Source organism: Pseudophryne corroboree, chromosome 2 (genome assembly GCF_028390025.1).
Source record: "Pseudophryne corroboree isolate aPseCor3 chromosome 2, aPseCor3.hap2, whole genome shotgun sequence".
Classification (NCBI taxonomy): Eukaryota; Metazoa; Chordata; class Amphibia; order Anura; family Myobatrachidae; genus Pseudophryne; species Pseudophryne corroboree.
In genome coordinates, this window is record NC_086445.1 from 978,531,286 (window position 1) to 978,551,073 (window position 19,788).

Sequence of the window (19,788 nt, forward strand, 5' to 3'; positions counted from 1 at the left end):
TTTACGCTTCTCCTCCGACAATTTTATTTTAGATTTTTGAGTCCTTTTTTTACTGATATTTGGTGTTTTGGATTTTACATGCTCTGTACTATGACATTGGGCATCGGCCTTGGCAGACGACGTTGATGGCATTTCATCGTCTCGGCCATGACTAGTGGCAGCAGCTTCAGCACGAGGTGGAAGTGGATCTTGATCTTTCCCTATTTTTGGAACCTCAACATTTTTGTTCTCCATATTTTAATAGGCACAACTAAAAGGCACCTCAGGTAAACAATGGAGATGGATGGATACTAGTATACTTATGGATGACGAGCGACTGCCGACACAGAGGTAGCTATAGCCGTGGACTACCGTACTGCGTCTGCTGCTAATATAGACTGGATGATAATGAGATAAAAAATATATATATATCACTACTGCAGCCGGACAGGTATATATTATATAATGACGGACCTGCTGGACACTGTCAGCTCAGCACTGCAGACTCCTAAAGTAAGCTACTAGTATCAAGAAGATAGAAAAAAAAAAAACCACCACGGGTAGGTGGTATACAATTATGGATGGACGAGCGACTGCCGACACAGAGGTAGCTACAGCCGTGGACTACCGTACTGCGTCTGCTGCTAATATAGACTGGATGATAATGAGATATAAAATATATATATATCACTACTGCAGCCGGACAGGTATCTCCTATATAATAGCCCAGATCTGTGACTTTGTGATTCATTTGCTAACGCTGGGCGGAGTCACAACTGTGGGCGGAGTTAGTCAAATGAGTCACAGATCTGGCCAAATCTATAGGAGACTAGGAGCAGAAGCAGATAGTATGGGCATGGCACAGGCAGGAGTGCATACCTCCCAGCTTTCTTCAGGAGCTTTCTTCAGGCAGAAGGAGGGACACACACTCGGCGAAAAGGGGGCGTGGCTTCACGGGAGGGCTCCCGTTTTCGTCAGTGAGGGGGCATGCCCAGTGCTCTGTGAGCTGCTGGCATGCCCCCAGGGGCTGATTATGAGTCCGGGGGGCCCAGGGCACTTGAGACAGGGGAGCCCTATCTCATTGCTGTGCCTGCAGTGGGGCTGGGGGCGTGGCCTAATCGCGGGACGCGCGGCCACGCCCCCTTATGCAAATTCCGATTTTTTTTTTTTATTTTTTTTTATTTTTTTTTTTTTTTTAATTTTTTTATTTTTTTTTTTATGGGATTTTGGCCCCTCAGCTAGGGCTAAATACAGAGGAGGTGGTCGCTCCCCCCTACACACCCGCACAGGCAGAAGAAAGCAGGGAAACTGCTGCCTCCCTGTAACACCACAGACCTGCCAACACGCAGCAGCGTGTGCTGACTGTAGCACAATGCTGCCGTTGTTGCTGGCAGTATGGGGGGGGGGAGCTTCTGAGTTGGGACAGAGCTACTCCAGCCGGGGGGGCCCCTAAAACTGTGGGGCCAACGGTACGTACTACGTACCCCCTGCCCCCCCCACCTTAATCCGGCTCTGCTGCTGGAACCCCCCCTAAATCCGTACCCCCTAATGCCCCCTCTCCCTCTGTCTCCAGTATTCACCGCTGCTATGCTAAGCAGAACAGCGAGTACAGGAGCTTCCCAACTGCCCCCCCCCCCCCACCGCGGGACACTGCGACCCTCGGGTGGGACAGCGGGACAGACCCCAAAAAATGGGACTGTCCCGCGAAAATCGGGACATTTGGGAGGTATGGGGGTGTGTGAGAAGTATGTCATACAGACAGACGGGCACCGGCTCACTGTGTGCTTGACCCCCCACATCAGCATACTCAGCAGGGTCTCTCTGGCGCGGAGGAGCGTCACTTTCTGGCACATTCCACGCTTCTTAGCTGCAGTTTTGTGGGGCACCTGCCGCTGTGCAGGTTCCGTACTGCCTCTGTTATCTCCAGCCCCGGCAACCCCACCGCTAGCTGCAGCGCTGCCACCCGCAGTGAGGTGCGCCCAGCTCATTCACACACTTTAGCTGGCGGGTAGCGCTGCAGAAATCCGAGCTGCTTGCAGGCTCCGACCCACTTCTCCCTCCAGCCGCAGCGTCTCCTGGGAGCTAACCAGTCACTCCCAGTCTCCCCTTACCACAGTGCCCGGCAGCCGCGAGGTCCGCGCCACGTGCATGCTATGACCCCCTCCTCCCTCCAGCCGCAGCATCTCCTGGGGGCTAACCAGTCATTTCCAGTCTCACCTTACCACAGTGCCCGGCAGCTGCGCGAGGTCTGCGGTGTGTGACTGAGGAGGGGGGAGGGATGCGGACGGGCAGAGGAAGCAGGACTCCAGCCTGAGAGAGTCAGCCATGCCAAGTCTCCAGCAGCAGCAGATCCCAACAGGTTGGAGTGGAACAGCAGCAGTGACTCCGGTAAGACACATCTCTCTGTCACCACTGTTTTGTCCCTAATACCAATCTCTCCCGTGCCCTGTGTTCTGTCATGTCCCTGTCACCCCTGGCCTTGCCCTGCCACCCTTATCCTGGCCCTTTCACCCTTATCCTGGCCCTGTCACCCTTATGCTGGCCCTGTTACCCCTATCCTGGCCCTGTCACCCCTGTGCTTGCCCTGTCAACCCTATACTGGCCCCGTCACCCCTGTCCTGGTCCTGCCGCCCCTACCCTGGCCCTGTCACCCCTATCCTGTCCCTGTCATTTCTGTCCTGGCCCCGTCACCCCTGTCCTGGCACCGTCACCCCTGTTCTGACCCTGTCACCCCTGTCCTGGCCCCGTCAACCCTGTTCTGACCCTGTCACCCCTGTCCTGGCCCTGTTACTGCATACCCTCCAACTACCCTTTATGGCATGTACAGTACCCGCAGCGCCTCCAGACCTCTCCCCAATGCACCACACCTCCGCACCTTCCCCTCCACCACATGCGGCACTCCACCCCTCCCCCACATGCTGTGCCTCCAGACCCCCTACACCACCCGCAGCTCCCACTCCTCCGCCCCTTCACCACCCACAGCACCTCCAGGCCCCCTCCACCATTCACCCCCCTTATATGTCTCCCCCCACACCTGCCCCCCTCCACCCGCAGCATCTGCAGACACCCTCCTCCATCCGCGGTCCCCCCCTCACCCACCCCTCCCCCACCAACGGCACCCCCGCACCTGCCCCTCCACCACCTGCAGCACCTCCGGACCTCCTTTCCCATCCGCCGCACCACCCGTACCTGCCCCTACCCTACGCATGGTGCCTGCGGTCCCCTACCCCACCCCCGGCACTCCCGTCCCTTCCCATCCCACAGCACCTCCGGAACCTTTCACCCATCCACAACATCCCCACACCTGCCCCTCTCCCACCCGTGGCACCCCTGCCCCTCCCCCACCTGCAGTGCCTCCGGACCCCTCCCCATCTGCATCCCCCACTCTTCTGCCCCTCCCCCACCCGCAGCACCTCCAGAACCTTCCCCATCCGGGCCCCACCCCCACTTCTGCCCCCCCTCCACCCGCAGCATCTACAGACACCATCCGCAGTCCCCCCCGCACCCGCTACATTCTGTACATCGTGCCCTGCAGGTGCTGTTCACGCCGTCGCAAGGGGCTGCGCCTCCTTCACCATCGCACGCCCTTTCATTGTGCAATATTTAACCACCAACAAAGGAATGCAGGTAATACTCCATATAATACAAATATTAAACCCCAGAAAGGCATGCAAGGGTTAAGGGGGCGTAGCCCCTTGCGACGGTGTGAAGAGCGCCCGTAGGGCGCGATGAAGCACCTAGTATATTATATAATGACGGACCTGCTGGACACTGTCAGCTCAGCACTGCAGACTCCTACAGTAAGCTACTAGCATCAAGAAGATAGAAAAAAAAAAACACCACGGGTAGGTGGTATACAATTATGGATGGACGAGCGACTGCCGACACAGAGGTAGCTACAGCCGTGGACTACCGTACTGCGTCTGCTGCTAATATAGACTGGATGATAATGAAATAAAAATATATATATATATCACTACTGCAGCCGGACAGGTATATATTATATAATGACGGACCTGCTGGACACTGTCAGCTCAGCACTGCAGACTCCTAAAGTAAGCTACTAGTATCAAGAAGATAGAAAAAAAAAAACACCACGGGTAGGTGGTATACAATTATGGATGGACGAGCGACTGCCGACACAGAGGTAGCTACAGCCGTGGACTACCGTACTGCGTCTGCTGCTAATATAGACTGGATGATAATGAGATATAAAATATATATATCACTACTGCAGCCGGACAGGTATATATTATATAATGACGGACCTGCTGGACACTGTCAGCTCAGCACTGCAGACTCCTAAAGTAAGCTACTAGTATCAAGAAGATAGAAAAAAAAAAAAACACCACGGGTAGGTGGTATACAATTATGGATGGACGAGCGACTGCCGACACAGAGGTAGCTACAGCCGTGGACTACCGTACTGCGTCTGCTGCTAATATAGACTGGATGATAATGAGATAAAAAATATATATATATCACTACTGCAGCCGGACAGGTATATATTATATAATGACGGACCTGCTGGACACTGTCAGCTCAGCACTGCAGACTCCTAAAGTAAGCTACTAGTATCAAGAAGATAGAAAAAAAAACACCACGGGTAGGTGGTATACAATTATGGATGGACGAGCGACTGCCGACACAGAGGTAGCTACAGCCGTGGACTACCGTACTGCGTCTGCTGCTAATATAGACTGGATGATAATGAGATATAAAATATATATATATCACTACTGCAGCCGGACAGGTATATATTATATAATGACGGACCTGCTGGACACTGTCAGCAGAATGCGTTTATAAAAACACCACACGACGAGTGTTTAACTTTTTCAGGCAGACAATCACAATATACTGGTGGTCAGCAGACAATCACAATATACTGGTGGTCAGTGGTCACTGGTCAGTCACACTGGCAGTGTCACTCTGGCAGCAAAAGTGTGCACTGTACTTAAAATATGTACTCCTGCTATAACTGCTCCCCAGTCTCCCCCACAATTAAGCTGTGTGAGCAGTGAGCACTCAGCACAGTCAGATATACAGTATTACATATGATGCAGCACACTGAGGCTGAGCACAGATATGGTATGTGACTGTCACACTGTGTATCGTTTTTTTTCAGGCAGAGAACGGATTAATTAAACTGGTGGTCACTGGTCACACTATCAGCAAGTAGTACTCCGAGTCCTAATATGCTCCCCAAAATTAGTAAATCAAGTGTCTCTAGTACTCTAGTCTAAACGGAGAGGACGCCAGCCACGTCCTCTCCCTATCAATCTCAATGCACGTGTGAAAATGGCGGCGACGCGCGGCTCCTTATATAGAATCCGAGTCTCGCGATAGAATCCGAGCCTCGCGAGAATCCGACAGCGGGATGATGACGTTCGGGCGCGCTCGGGTTAACCGAGCAAGGCGGGAAGATCCGAGTCTGCCTCGGACCCGTGTAAAAAGGCTGAAGTTCGGGGGGGTTCGGTTTCCGAGAAACCGAACCCGCTCATCACTATTCCATTGTCATGTGAAGCTGAACCACTAGTCATGAACATAGGCCAGGGCCTTAGCCGTTCCTTGCCACTCCGTGTCGTAAATGGCATATTGGCAAGTTTACGTTTCTCCTCAGATGATTTAAATTTATTTTTTGGGGTAATTTTACTGAACTTTGGCTTTTTGGATTTTACATGCCCTCTACTATGACATTGTGCATCGGCCTTGATGGCATTTCATCGTCTTTATCATGACTAGTGGCAGCAACTTCAGCACTAGGAGGAAGTGGTTCTTGATCTTTCCCTATTTTATCCTCCAAATTTTTGTTCTCCATTATTTTTCTGGAGTTATATAATAATATGCGGTACTGGAGAGCGCACCCCTAAACCACACACAAACGGCAAAGCCTGTAAAAATTATTTGGATAATAACCCTTTTATCTGGATACAATAATAATATGCAGCACAAGAGAGTGTACCCCTACACCACACAGGGCAAACCCTGTAAAAATAATTTGGATTAAATATTAATAATCCCTTTATTCGGAGTAAATAATATACAGCGCAGGACAGCACCACTGGAATTATATGGTAGTACCACTGGAATTATACGGCAGTACTGCTGGACTTATACACCTGTACTGCTGGACTTATACGGCAGTACCACTGCACTTATACGGCAGTACCGCTGTACCAATACGGCAGTACCACTGAACATATATACGGCAGTACCGCTGGACTTATACGGCAGTACCACTGGACTTATACGGCAGTACCACTGCACTGGACTTATACGGCAGTACCACTGAACTATACTTATATTGCAGCACCACTGGACTGGACTTATACAGCAGCACCACTGGACTTATGGCAGCACAGGACACCACCACTGGACTTATGGCAGCACAGGACACCACCACTGGACGTATGGCAGCACAGGACACCACCACTGGACGTATGGCAGCACAGGACACCACCACTGGACGTATGGCAGCACAGGACACCACCACTGGACGTATGGCAGCACAGAACACCACCACTGGACTTATGGCAGCACAAGACAGCACTACTGGACTGAGGCAGCACAACACAGCACCACTGGACTTATGGCAGCACAAGACAGCACTACTGGACTGAGGCAGCACAAGACAGCACTACTGGACTGATACAAAAGAGCAGGTCGCCACCCCACTTACCACGCCACTTTCCTGCACAGACATTGAGGAGACACGTCCTGTCGCTACACTCTCCAGGACTGGAGTGAAGGTGGCGGGGCAGAAGACGCGAAATTCAAAAGCATTTCCTGTCATACTAAAGTATACGGCAGAGTTTTGACTATATAAAGTATATGAAAAATACAAAGAATATTTTACAAATCTCAACGTTGTTTTATTCTAAGAATTTTTATAGTCAAAACTCTGGAGTAAAAAGTCTATGGCAAGTGAGGCACTCCTACCTTTTTGGCACATCTGTGATTAAAACTCACCAAATTTTCAGCAGTATATACTGCTGCACCTGTATATACTGCTGCACTTGTATATACTGCTGCACCTGTATATACTGCTGCACTTGTATATACTGCTGCACTTGTATATACTGCTGCACTTGTATATACTGCTGCACTTGTATATACTGCTGCACTTGAACCCCTGGGCTCATATATTGTGTGTAAATGTGGCTCTGGTGCTAGCTAGTGCTTCCTGAGACATTTACCTCACTGCTTGTTAGATTTAAGCTGCGGGGAGGAGAGGTTGGGTTTAGGCACCACCAGGAGGCTTAGGGTTAGGCTGCAGGGGGAGGGGGGGGGGGGGGGGTTGGGTGTTAGGTTAGGATTAGGCTGCCGGAAGGGATGGTTAGGGTAAGGGGGAAGGTACTCATACTTACCTGACTCCTGTCGGGATTCTCTACTTCGGGATGCCGGTGTTGGTCATATGACCGCCAGCATTCCATCCGCCTGGATATCGGATGTATTCCATCTCTATCTATCTATCTATCTATCTAGTATATACACACACACACACACACACACACACACACACACACACACGCACATACGTGTTTGTCTTTATTTACATACAGTAGTTAACTCATGTATACCCAATTATTCAAAAAGCAGTAATATTCTCATGACTGTATCCACTTTACAGAGGTCCCTGCTGCCCAGTTACTCTGTCTCTGGGAATTGCTGAACTACTTACACAGTACTACAGAGAATTACAGATTAGTTTATAGACATGATTCAAAGTTCTACACATGTCCAATGTTTTTTCCATTGAGTGAATATCGTCTGACTGTGCATGCATATAAGTCGCATGGCATGTGTGCTACGATGGTCTTGCAATGGCGGGCACAGAGAAGATTATTTCTCAAAGTGACTGATGGGAAGGGCCATTTTGGGGCGGTAACGGAGAGTGTCGGCAAAATGCAGATGTGTCACACCCGTTTTATGGGCGTGTTTGAGGCTGAAACTTAGATTATCACAATCTTGCACTATGACTCGCAGATTCTGATCATTTTTGGGTTGGAATCTGTAAATTAAGGATTTCCAACATGTTGGATATTGCTGATGACCTGATCCAGTCAGTATTGACTGCTAGAAACACTCCCTTAAACAATATAGGGTGTCAGCTAATCCCTAAATATTTAGCACGGGTAAGATGCTATAGAATTGAATATCGGTATAGGGATAGGGATAAAAGCGACCAACGGTGTTTAAGCTGCTATATTCTGAATTAGAAGGCAAAAGGATGGGGAGAATAAAATATAAATAAAAGATGGGGAATATTCTGTGTAGATTAAACCAAACCCAGATTTTTAGGTAAAAGATAATAACAATATTTTATTTAAAATACAGAGATAGCCGATTAAAAAAGTTTATATATAGACCATAAAAAGATGCAAATTGGACTATATAAAAAATAGAATGGGACATAAGATACATAAAAACATTTAAGACATTTACAATACTAAAAATCAGTACAATCTAAAAAGATGTGAGTTTTTAAGCTTATCTTAGTATATGGAGTCAGTGAGGTACATCCAACGCGTTACGTTTGGCTGACTTCATCAAGACCCCTTGATGAAGTCAGCCAAACGAAACGCGTTGGTGGTACCTCACTGACTTAGATAAATTTAAAAACGCTCATCTTTTTAGATTGTACTGTTTTTTTTTGTATTGTAAAGGTCTTGTATGTTTTTATGTATCTTATGTCCCATTCTCTTTTTTATATAGTCCAATTTGCATCTTTTTATGGTCTACATATAAACTTTTTTAATCGGCTATCTCTGTATTTAATTTAAAATATTGTTATTATCTTTTACCCAAAAAACTGGGTTTGCTTTAATCTACACAGAATATCCCCCATCTTTTATTTATATTTTATTCTCCGGACCCTTTTGCCTTCTAATTCAGAATATAGCAGCTTAAACACTGTTGGTCGCTTTTATCACTATACCTATATCTCCTACATAATAGCCCAGATCTGTGACTTTGTACCTGTGTGTATAACGCTGGGCGTGGCTACGAGCTCTCATTGGGTTAGTGGCAGGTCTATCACACCGAGTCCACAGCTGATTGGGCGAGAAACACCCTCCCACACAGGTTACATCCAATGGGAGGCTCTGCCCTTTGCCTGCTGTTTTCACAGAGCAGGATTAGCAATGGGGCTGATAGAGCTGCAGCTCCAGCCCCACACCCTAAAATAGGCCCACTGCATCTGCAGCAACATACCCTCCAACAATTTCCACATAAAAATTGATACAAATTGGCCACGCCCCTTTTCATATACTTTCAATGGAAGCTTGGAGAGTCAAAAATCGGTACAGACCATAAAAAGCAAGTCTCTGCACTGCAGATAGGGGGAAAAAATCCTTTTACTGCAGCGTCCTATGTCCTGCTGCCAGTCCGCCAGCCCCCTCCAGCATCAACAATCCCCACTCCCTAGCCGCAACGCAGGTGGAACAAAAGCTGCTTCTGCCACTGGCATAGATGTGTATGAAAGCGGCGCAGCAGAAGGCTTTCATAGCCCTCCCTGCGCCGCATACTCTCTGAGCCTCCTCTGCGTGTGATGTCACAGAAGTGTCTCCCAGCCACAGCCGCGCCCAGATCCCCAGAGGCCCTGACTCTGCAACACAGCACCTGGGCTGCCGGCCTGGAAGCCCCGAGATGGCTAATGTAACGGATAGAGGGGGTGATATCGCGGAGGGTAATGTCTGGACGCTGAATCAATGTAAAAGGTGACAGTGCTGTGCAGTGCAGTGGTGTGCCGTCTGGGCCGCTGCTAGGGTGTTCAGCCCCCCCCCTGCAAACTATAAATTTGCACCCTCGCATACTTTACAAAGGCACAGCGCACATAATACCCCATGTAGTAGAGACACTTACACATGTAACGCCCCCTGTACCAGAGACGCTTACACATGTAATGCCCCCTGTAGCAGTGACGCTTACACATCTTACGCCCCCCTGTACCAGTGACCATACACAAGTAACACCCCCTGTAGCAGTGACGCTTACACACGTAACGCCCCCTGTACCAGTGACGCTTACACACGTAACGCCCCCTGTAGCAGTGACGCTTACACACGTAACGCCCCCTGTAGCAGTGACGCTTACACACGTAACGCCCCCTGTAGCAGTGACGCTTACACACGTAACGCCCCCTGTAGCGGTGATGCTTAGACATGTAACGCCCTCTGTACCAGTGCTGCATAGACACGTAACGCCCTCTGTACCAGTGACGCTTACACAAGTAGAACCCCCTGTAGCAGTGACGCTTACACACGTGACGCCCCCTGTACCAGTGACGCCTACACACGTAACGCCCCCTGTACCAGTGACGCCTACACACGTAACGCCCCCTGTACCAGTGACGCCTACACACGTAACGCCCCCTGTACCAGTGACGCCTACACACGTAACGCCCCCTGTACCAGTGACGCCTACACACGTAACGCCCCCTGTAGCAGTGACGCTTACACATGTAACGCCCCCTGTAGCAGTGACGCTTACACATGTAACGCCCCCTGTAGCAGTGACGCTTACACACGTAACGCCCTTTTTACCAGTGCCACTTAGACACGTAACGCTCTCTGTACCAGTGCTGCTTAGACACGTAACGTCCCCGTACCAGTGCCGCTTACACACGTAACGCCCCCTGTACCAGTGATGCTTACACACGTAACACCCCCCTGTACCAGTGACACTTACACACGTAACGCCCTCAGTACCAGTGCCGCTTAGACACGTAACGCCCCCTGTACCAGTGCCGCCGCTTACACACGTAACACCCCATGTACCAGTGAAGCTTACACACGTAACGCCCCCCTGTACCAGTGCCGCTTACACATGTAATGCCCCCCTGTAGCAGTGACGCTTACACACGTAACGCCCCCCTGTACCAGAGACGCTTACACACGTAACGCCCCCGTGTAGCAGTGACGCTTACACACATTATGCCGCAGTCACACATACACACACAACTGACACATATATATATATACAAACACACACACATACATACATACATACTGTACATACATTACACACATACACAGTCACACATATATACAGTATACACAGACAGGGGTGTATCTAGGGGTCTGAGCTCCCCTGGCAAAGTAAGGGACTACCCCCCCCCCCCCCCCCCTCATCCACGCCATATTTTTTTATTTTTTTAATAACATACTCTCACTAACCCCACCGACACCTTCTTCACCATTATCCCTACCCTAGTCTAGCCACACATTAGGGGGGGGATGTATGATACTGCCCGGGATTGTGTCGGTATAAGTCTTCCCGCTTCGCCTCTTTACCAAGATGTAAGAACATCTTTTATGCCAGAGTGTGGGAGTGAAAACTCCCCCCTCCGGCTATCCCTGTCAGGCTCCAGAATGCATCAGTCTCAGTGCCCACCGTGGTATTTATTCCCCCAGTACACACAGCGGGATGCAGTTAATATCCCGACGGTCGGGATCCCGGTGCACAACATAACGGCGCCGGAATCCCTACACACAATGGAAGGCCGACGCTGGAATCACAAAAGGGGACAGGACACCGACGCCGGAACCCCAACCGCCGGGATCCTGAATGTACAGTCACAGACAGCGGACCACGTAAGTACTACACCTGGGATAGGTTTAGGCGCTCCCGTGGGGGTTCAGGGTAGGCTGCAAGGAGGGGTTGGGGTTAGGCACCTAAAAGGTAGGGTCAGAGATAGGGTAGGGGGAGGGTTAGAGTTAGGGTAGGGGGAGGGTTAGAGATAGGGTAGGGGGAGGGTTAGAGATAGGGTAGGGGGAGGGTTAGAGATAGGGTAGGGGGAGGGTTAGAGTGAGGGTAGGGGGAGGGTTATAGATAGGGTAGGGGGAGGGTTAGAGTTAGGGTAGGGGGAGGGTTAGAGTTAGGGTAGGGGGAGGGTTAGAGATAGGGTAGGGGGAGGGTTAGAGATAGGGTAGTGGGAGGGTTAGAGTTAGGGTAGGGGGAGGGTTATAGATAGGGTAGGGGGAGGGTTAGAGTTAGGGTAGGGGGAGGGTTAGAGATAGGGTAGGGGGAGGGTTAGAGTTAGGGTAGGGGGAGGGTTAGAGTTAGGGTAGGGGGAGGGTTAGAGTTAGTGTAGGGGGAGGGTTAGAGATAGGGTAGGGGGAGGGTTAGAGTTAGGGTAGGGATTAGACTTCTTACCAACCCACATCAGGATTTCAACAATTGGGATGCTGCTGCTGGCCTCCTGACCACTGGCATCCCGACAGCCGGCATTTAATTCCCAACCCCACACAGCACCCCAATATAAAACCCTAGTATATACAGCACCCCCCATATTACCCCCAGTACACACCGTACCCCATATTAAGCCCAGTACACAGTGTCTCCATTTTACCCTTGCCCGAGTGCACATAGCACTCCCATATTATCTGCAGTACATTCAGCACCCCCATATTGCCCCTCCATACACACTGCACCCCTATATCACCCCAGTACATTAAGCTCCCCCATACTGCCCCCCAAAACACAGTGCCCCTATGGTACCTGCTTTTTTCTTTCCTCCTGTAAATAAATGCAGGCAGCCAGGAGAGTGATGAAGGAAAGCTGTCCCTTGAGGGTGGCACAGGCTCACAGCCGCATGGCCACCGTGAGAGAACAGCAGCGGGACAGTGCGCTCAGCCACATCCCGCCCTGTGAGAAGCCGCCAGTGAGGGATAGTAGGGGGCGGGTCCGGGTGCTGTGGCCATAGAGGCTACGCTACTGCACTCCCCCCCGAGGCAGGCCAGACGTCTCCAGCCCCTGCCTCCGCAGCCGTCCGCACAGCTCAGAGAACAGTGCTCTGCGTACGGCAGCGGCGCTGTCACTGTGTGACAACGGCTGCTGATGACAGAGGGTGTCAGGCCAGCATGGCACCGCTGGGCGGCGCCCCCTCCTTGGCAGGCGCCCCTGGCGAGTGCCATCCTGGCCAATGCGTAGATACGCCCCTGTACACAGACACTGTATATACACACACACACTCACTCTCTTTCCAGACACTTACATAATGAAGTCTGGCTGGCCGAAGCTGTAGCAGCTCATCCTCCTGCTGCAGCATGATCCCGTATAGCGCCGCCCCTTATTCCCATCTAGCTCCGCCCTCTTTGGCTCCCGCCCGGCCACTGAATGTCACACAGGGGAGCTGGGGGAGAGAGGAGGCTTTGTGCTGCCGGCGCCGAGGGGGAAAGGAGGTTTTGTGCTGCCGGCGCCGCTGCATGTGTGACAGCAGCCAGCAGCAGCAGCAGAGATACTGTAGCAGCAGCAGCTCAGCACAGGGATGCAGAGCAGGGAGAACGCCTATCCTTCCTGGTGCCTCCCTGCACTGCATCCCTTTGCTGAGCCGCTAGCGCCGGGCCTGTGTGCAGTGACACTGACACTGCACAGCACTCTCACCTTTTACATTGATTCAGCGAGTCACTCAGTTCTGCCAGCCAGTCTGTATTGTTAGCACCAGTGTCCCAACGCGCCGCATTACAGGGAAGTAGATGCACTAAATAAACTACAGCTCCCAGCAGCCCTTAGCACCGAAGCATTCCGGCCCTTAGGGCTGCTGGGAGCTGTAGTTTATTGAGTGCATCTTCTTCCCTGTAATGCGGCGCGTTGGGACATCGGTGCTAACAATAGTTACTGACTGCTGTGCGCGTCTCCGGGAGAGCCACTGCCAAAGGGAGGACAGCAGCTTAGCTGCTGACAGGAGGAGAAGCAGGATAAGCATTACCGCCCCTCCCCCACTCGCAGTACCTCCGGGCTCCATCCGCGGCACCCCTACACACCCCCTCCAGCACCCGCGTTAGCTCCGGACCCCCTCCCCCACCTGCAGCAACCCCACACCCGCCCCTCCCGCCGCATTCGCCCCTCCCCCACCCGGGGCACCCCCTGCAACTGCTCCTCCCCCACCCGCGGTGGCTCCGGACCCCCACCTGCGGCACCACCGCACCAGCCCCTCCCCCACCTGCGGCACCACCGCAACCACCCCTCCCCCTCCTGCAACACCCCCGGATCCCATTCGCGTCTTTCCCGCACCCGCCACTCCCCCAACCAAAGCACCTACTAGGTGATTCATCAGGCCCTGCGTGCGCTGTTCACCCCATTGCAAGGGGCTTCGACCCCTTAACCATTGCATGCCCTTTGTCCGTGCAATATTTAACCACTCACACAATTATGATTGGTGGTAATACTCCATATAATAAAAATATTGCACGCCACAAGAGTGTGCGAGGGTTAAGGGGGCGTAGCCCCTTACGACGGTGTAAAGAGCGCCCGATGAATCACCTAGTATATATATATATATATATATAAAATATGTCCCTTAAGCAGGTGACATTTTATTCAACCTTTGCACAAAAATATACATTTCCAGCTTCCTTTTCTCACTCCAACTTTTCCATTGCCACTCACACTGCTGAGGTATGAATAACCTTCAATAATACATACTTTACATTTTTTGTATCGCCTACCTACTATTTTTGTGCTGGTGTTTATTTAGCATGTACTCATATAGCAGCATTATTCAGTAATAGGGGCAGTGTTGTGTAAGATGCAGCGTGGGTGTACAAGGCTGGACACAGCGTCCTTTATAACCTACCTGAATACAATATATTACACTGCCGCACCAACATCATATGTTGCATAGCTCTGCACAGATCAGTGACGCACAAAATGTCAGCACATTGGAAAAAATGCAAATGTCAGACAAGATAATGAAGTGACGATGGAGTAGGACTGAAAACGCCATTCTGTATGTTACGCAATTCATTTATTGCCATCTCCCTTATGATTCATATTGTGGCTTTGCAGCTTGGTCACGTAGCATACATTAGGCTGAGGAGGGGTAACATGTGGAAGGAGTTGGACTGTCAGTTGGGTGTCTGTTTTTTCCTATCTAATAGACAGGAAAAATCAGACACCCAACCGACTTCTCAAACATTTGAATTCCCCCGATAAAGTTTATATTTACTGGAGGCCAAAATATTCTGCAGAAGTGGAAAAATGAAAATAAGAAAGAAGCTGATTTTGGTCTCTCTTTCTCATTTCTCGTATCAAAGAAAAAGGAGCCACCCAAAGAAACACTATGAACTCTTTAAGCGATAAATAAGCTTAAAAATAAAATAAAGGGGCTCATTTGTCAAGGAGCGATAAAACTCATTGGGCGGAAGTTAAATGTTTTTCTGGCTGGCAGCCACTAGATGGCTTCAAACTGAGCTATTTTAATATAGCTCCGTTCGGGCACGATCGGCTGCCGGAAGCTACATTTCAGCTAGCACCTGCCTGGGGGTGGTGAGCTGAAATGTGTGAAAAGTGATCTAAATAAACGGCACTTTTTGCAGTCACGCCCATTTGTTTAGTGAGGTTTAACCGCTTTATGCGGCTAAACCCTATACGTGCGGTCAGCACGATAGGTGACATCATTTGTATATCACCCCCTGCGATCTCCCATCACGGGAGATCAGGGGCGATAACATTTGAACTCCTCCCACTGTGAATGATAAAAATGTTGCATATGATAAATGGTGCTCCAGCCAATCCGCTCTCACCTGTCATGTGCTCAGCTCCTGTTATGTGTTTGAAAAATGACAGTTGGGAGCAGATTGGCTGGAGCACCATTTATCATACACAACAAGTTTTATCATTCACAACGAGTTTTATCCCTCATTGATAAATGTGCCCCAAAGTGCCGACCAGAAGATGCCGCTAGCGACCATGGGAGCGCCCAAATCATACACACTACACAATGTAGATGATTTGCTGATTACGAAATGACAGCAAATCATAAATCATCCCGACATTGGGGGTAATTCCAAGTTGATCGCAGCAGGAAATTTTTTAGCAGTTAGGCAAAACCATGTGCACTGCAGGGGAGGCAGATATAACATGTGCAGAGAGAGTTAGATTTGGGTGAGTTATATTGTTTCTGTGCAGGGTAAATACTGGCTGCTTTATTTTACACTGCAAATTAGATTGCAGATTGAACACACCCCACCCAAATCTAACTCTCTCTGCACATGTTATATCTGCCTCCCCTGCAGTGCACATGGTTTTGCCCAACTGCTAAAACATTTCCTGCTGCGATCAACTTGGAATTACCCCAATTGTTGTAGTGTATACATGGCCTATGTTTGTGGTGATGAATGGTGGCCATGTGATTAGGCATATTTATTTGCATTTTGACTGTGTTCCGTATAGACCTGATGATGTGCATCTGAGTGAGGGCGGTTTGCAGTTGTTTTTGGCAGAGTTGTGTTTTATGTAATTTGGTGTTTTTTTTATTGTGAGCTGCAGTTAACTGATCACCTTACATTAGCAGTAAAACATTACTGCCAGCTGAACATGTGGCAGCACAGGAGGTAGTTATACAGCACTGAGTAGCCAGAAGGCTAGTGTCACAGCCCAAGGGGGCCTAGCAAGTGGGAGATTGCAGAACTCTGACTGCGTCATGTGTTGTTCATCTCGTGTTCATTGGTTGGTGCAGCTAACGGATTAATGTTTTTATTACAACCTTTTTAACAGTTCCTATTTCTAATTTATTGTTAATTAATTGCGACTTTTTTTTTTCCAAATCTGTGTCTCCATATGTATATTACTTAGCAAGAAATTCAAATAACTTTGCACCGTGGTATCAAAATCATACTTGCCTAGTCTCCCGGAAGTTGCGGGAGGCTCCCGATTTTGGGGGTAGTCTCCCACACCCCCAGAAGAGCAGACAGATGTCCCACATCCTGCCCACAGCCTAGTGAAGCGGGCAGGATAGAGAGATAATCATGGCATTCCTGTGTGCATGGTGAGGGGGAGGGTCTAAAATGCCGAGGCTTGATCATGTCAGAGCCTGGCCCTGCCACCCAGAGTTCCCTGCAGCATCTCCTCTCAGGGCATCTCCCATAGAGGAGAAATTATATGTAGGTAAGTATGAGCGAAATCCCAGCAGTGACCATCCCGACAGTCAGAATGCCGGCAGCAGCATCCTGACGTTCAAAAACCTAATGGATCCTGGTGAGTATTTTAGCCCTACCCACTGGCGTGCGCAGCACATTTTATTGGGGGGTGCACCGTCGGGGGTATGTGTCTAGCACCGCCTTTTGGGCGTGTTTAGAACCATCTATTGATGGTCAACATATATAAAATATCCATCTTTGTACCAATCCTAATAAAGCCTATACATTGTCAGATTTTGTGGTGTGCACCAAACAAACACCCCTGATGGCACTCACTGCAATTACACTGCTCCTCCTCAGCCTGGTCTGGCTCCCCCTCACTTTCCCCTGCAAGCTGCACCAGCTTACTTACAAGTCAGTCACTCACTGACACTGACAGTCGCAGACTAGTACTACTGCTGCTGGAAAAATGAGTGACGTGTCAATGCTGCTGCCGGCCGTCTGCTAGTATTGAATTTGTCTTTCTAAGAGGAACGCTGGCTGCATGCTGATCCTCATCAGTGGCTGGCGTTGGCATAGCATAGAAGGAGAGAGGTGGGCATGTAGCGGGTGTGACGGGTGGGCATGCGAGCAGCATGACGTAATCACGTCACATCACATCACACTGTTTTTGTACATGGAGGTGGAGCTGGGAATTTGAAAGCCGGTGTCAGTGGCACTCTTGATTAACCCAGGCATCCAGTCAGTAATACATTCCTGACAGGGTGCAGCGCAGAGGGGACAGTAATCAGCCTGCTCAGCGATCGCTGCATCAGGCATGTGAGATCGGGGTGCCAGACATTAGGGGGTGCCTGTGCGCACCAGGCACCCCCCCCCTGCGCACACCTATGGCCCTACCCCTAATCCACCCATCCCGCAGCTTAACCCTGACTGTCCGCCTAGTGCTTAACCCTAACCCTGGTACTTACTGTCAGGAAATGTCAGTATTCTGTCTGTCGCATACTTACCTACTCTCCCGGAAGCTGCGGGAGGCTCCCGTTTTTTGGGGTAGCCCCCCGCACCCCCGGAAGAGTAGGCAGGTCTCCCGCATCCTGCTCGCACCCTAGTGATGCGAGCAGGATGGAGAGATAATCTCCCGTTTTCGCGGGTCCATCGGGTGGGGAAGGGGTTAAAATGACGCAAATGGCGTAAATTTAGCCACGACCCCTTCCCACGGACCCGCGAATCGCGGCATTTGCCGATGTGGGGGCGGGGCTTGGTGATGTCACCATCCGCCCCCGCCCCCCGAAGACTCCTGCAGCGTCTCCTCCCCGGGCTTCTCCCGGAGATGAGAACTAAAATGTACAGGTATTTTTTTTCTTTCATAAGTGTTTAAATAATAATAATAATATTAATAATAATAATAATAATAATACGCTTTCCATTGACTAGTAATCTATCTATCTATCTATCTATCTATCTAATATGGAAATTTACGGTTTACAGAAGTTGCAATACACCCCATTGTCACATAGTCATCAGAGTATTATTGTTCATTAAACAAACACGCTTTAGTCTTGTAAGGATAGTGCATTGCACGGATGTGTCTCTCCCTTTTACACTGTATGCTTTGGAATTTGCAGAGACAAGTCTGGAAGCTTCCTGCTGACACTGATGGAGTACGATCATAATGTGGATGACTGATGTTTGAGTCTCATATTAGACTATTAAGACATTTAAATAAATGTCAGTTTTGTCAGATTATACATTCAGGCAATTGCAGCGCTGTCTACAGATGTGTTTTCCTAAATGGTCGGAGCCTTATCAAACGCTGCTAGAGTGGAGGCTGGTGGCAGCAGTGCCGTTTCTTGCGATGGTCTAGCTGTGCAACCGCACGGGGCGCCCTCCGCGGCACTTTGCCTCCTCCCTCCTCTTCCTGAGTGGTTCGTTCGGGGGGCGGAGTTTGCGTAATGACACGGTTGTGTTGTGACGTCACAACGCATCCGCGTTATTCCGTGAAACTCCCCCTCCCCCCCGAAGAGAGTACTCTGGAGGAGGGAGAGCCGAGCACATCCCGCGCCACGCTCATTGCTCATCATCCTGCAGCAGGCTGCTGTGCTGCCTTATGCTGAAGTCAGGCAGCCAGCAGCAGCATGTCCTCTCCCTCCACCCCAGGCAGCAACAGCACCTCCTCCTCTCCTCACTGCTTGCAGCCACGGTGGCCGGGCTCTGCTCAGTCATAGTCAGCAAGGTGTGGTTGCTGCCCAAGTCCGCCACAGTCATGCCAAAGTACTGGGCGCCTGTCAAGATGCGTGAATCGCTAGCAGCACGCCCAGACACGGCTTTCACCAGCTCCCAGTTCCTTTCATCAGTCTAAACGAGCATGACACCCAGCACGTGAAACCCCTGGCAACGAGCATGACACCCAGCGCATGAAACCCCTGGCAACGAGTATGATACCCAGCACGTGAAACCTCTGGCATTGAGCAGGTAATTTTAAAGTAATTAGAGGCTTTACTGTAAGGCATAATTTATCACGGGCATTGCGGTGTATGGCATTATATGGTGCAGGGGGCATAATATGGTGCAAGAGGCATTACTGTGTGGGGCTTAATATGGTGGATTTTTTATTCCTGGGGTCAAAAACTGTGGGTCTAAGGTAGTCTTTTCCTGTGAGGCCACGCCCATTTCTAGTAAGGACACACCCATTTCTAGCAAGGCCACGTTCCTTCGCTGGGAGCACGCACATAATTTTTTTTTCATGACTATGGTGGTGGGGGGGGATTTTTTTACTGTACACACTGGGAGCCAAATTGTCTAAAAACGGCCCTGGGTGGCAGTATGATCTAATGTCACAGGCAAGAGATGCTGGAACAGTCCAAACCAGTTTGGCAATTTCAAGGCTTTGGAACTCACAGAACAATGGGGGTCATTCTGAGTTGTTCGCTCGCTAGCAGATTTTAGC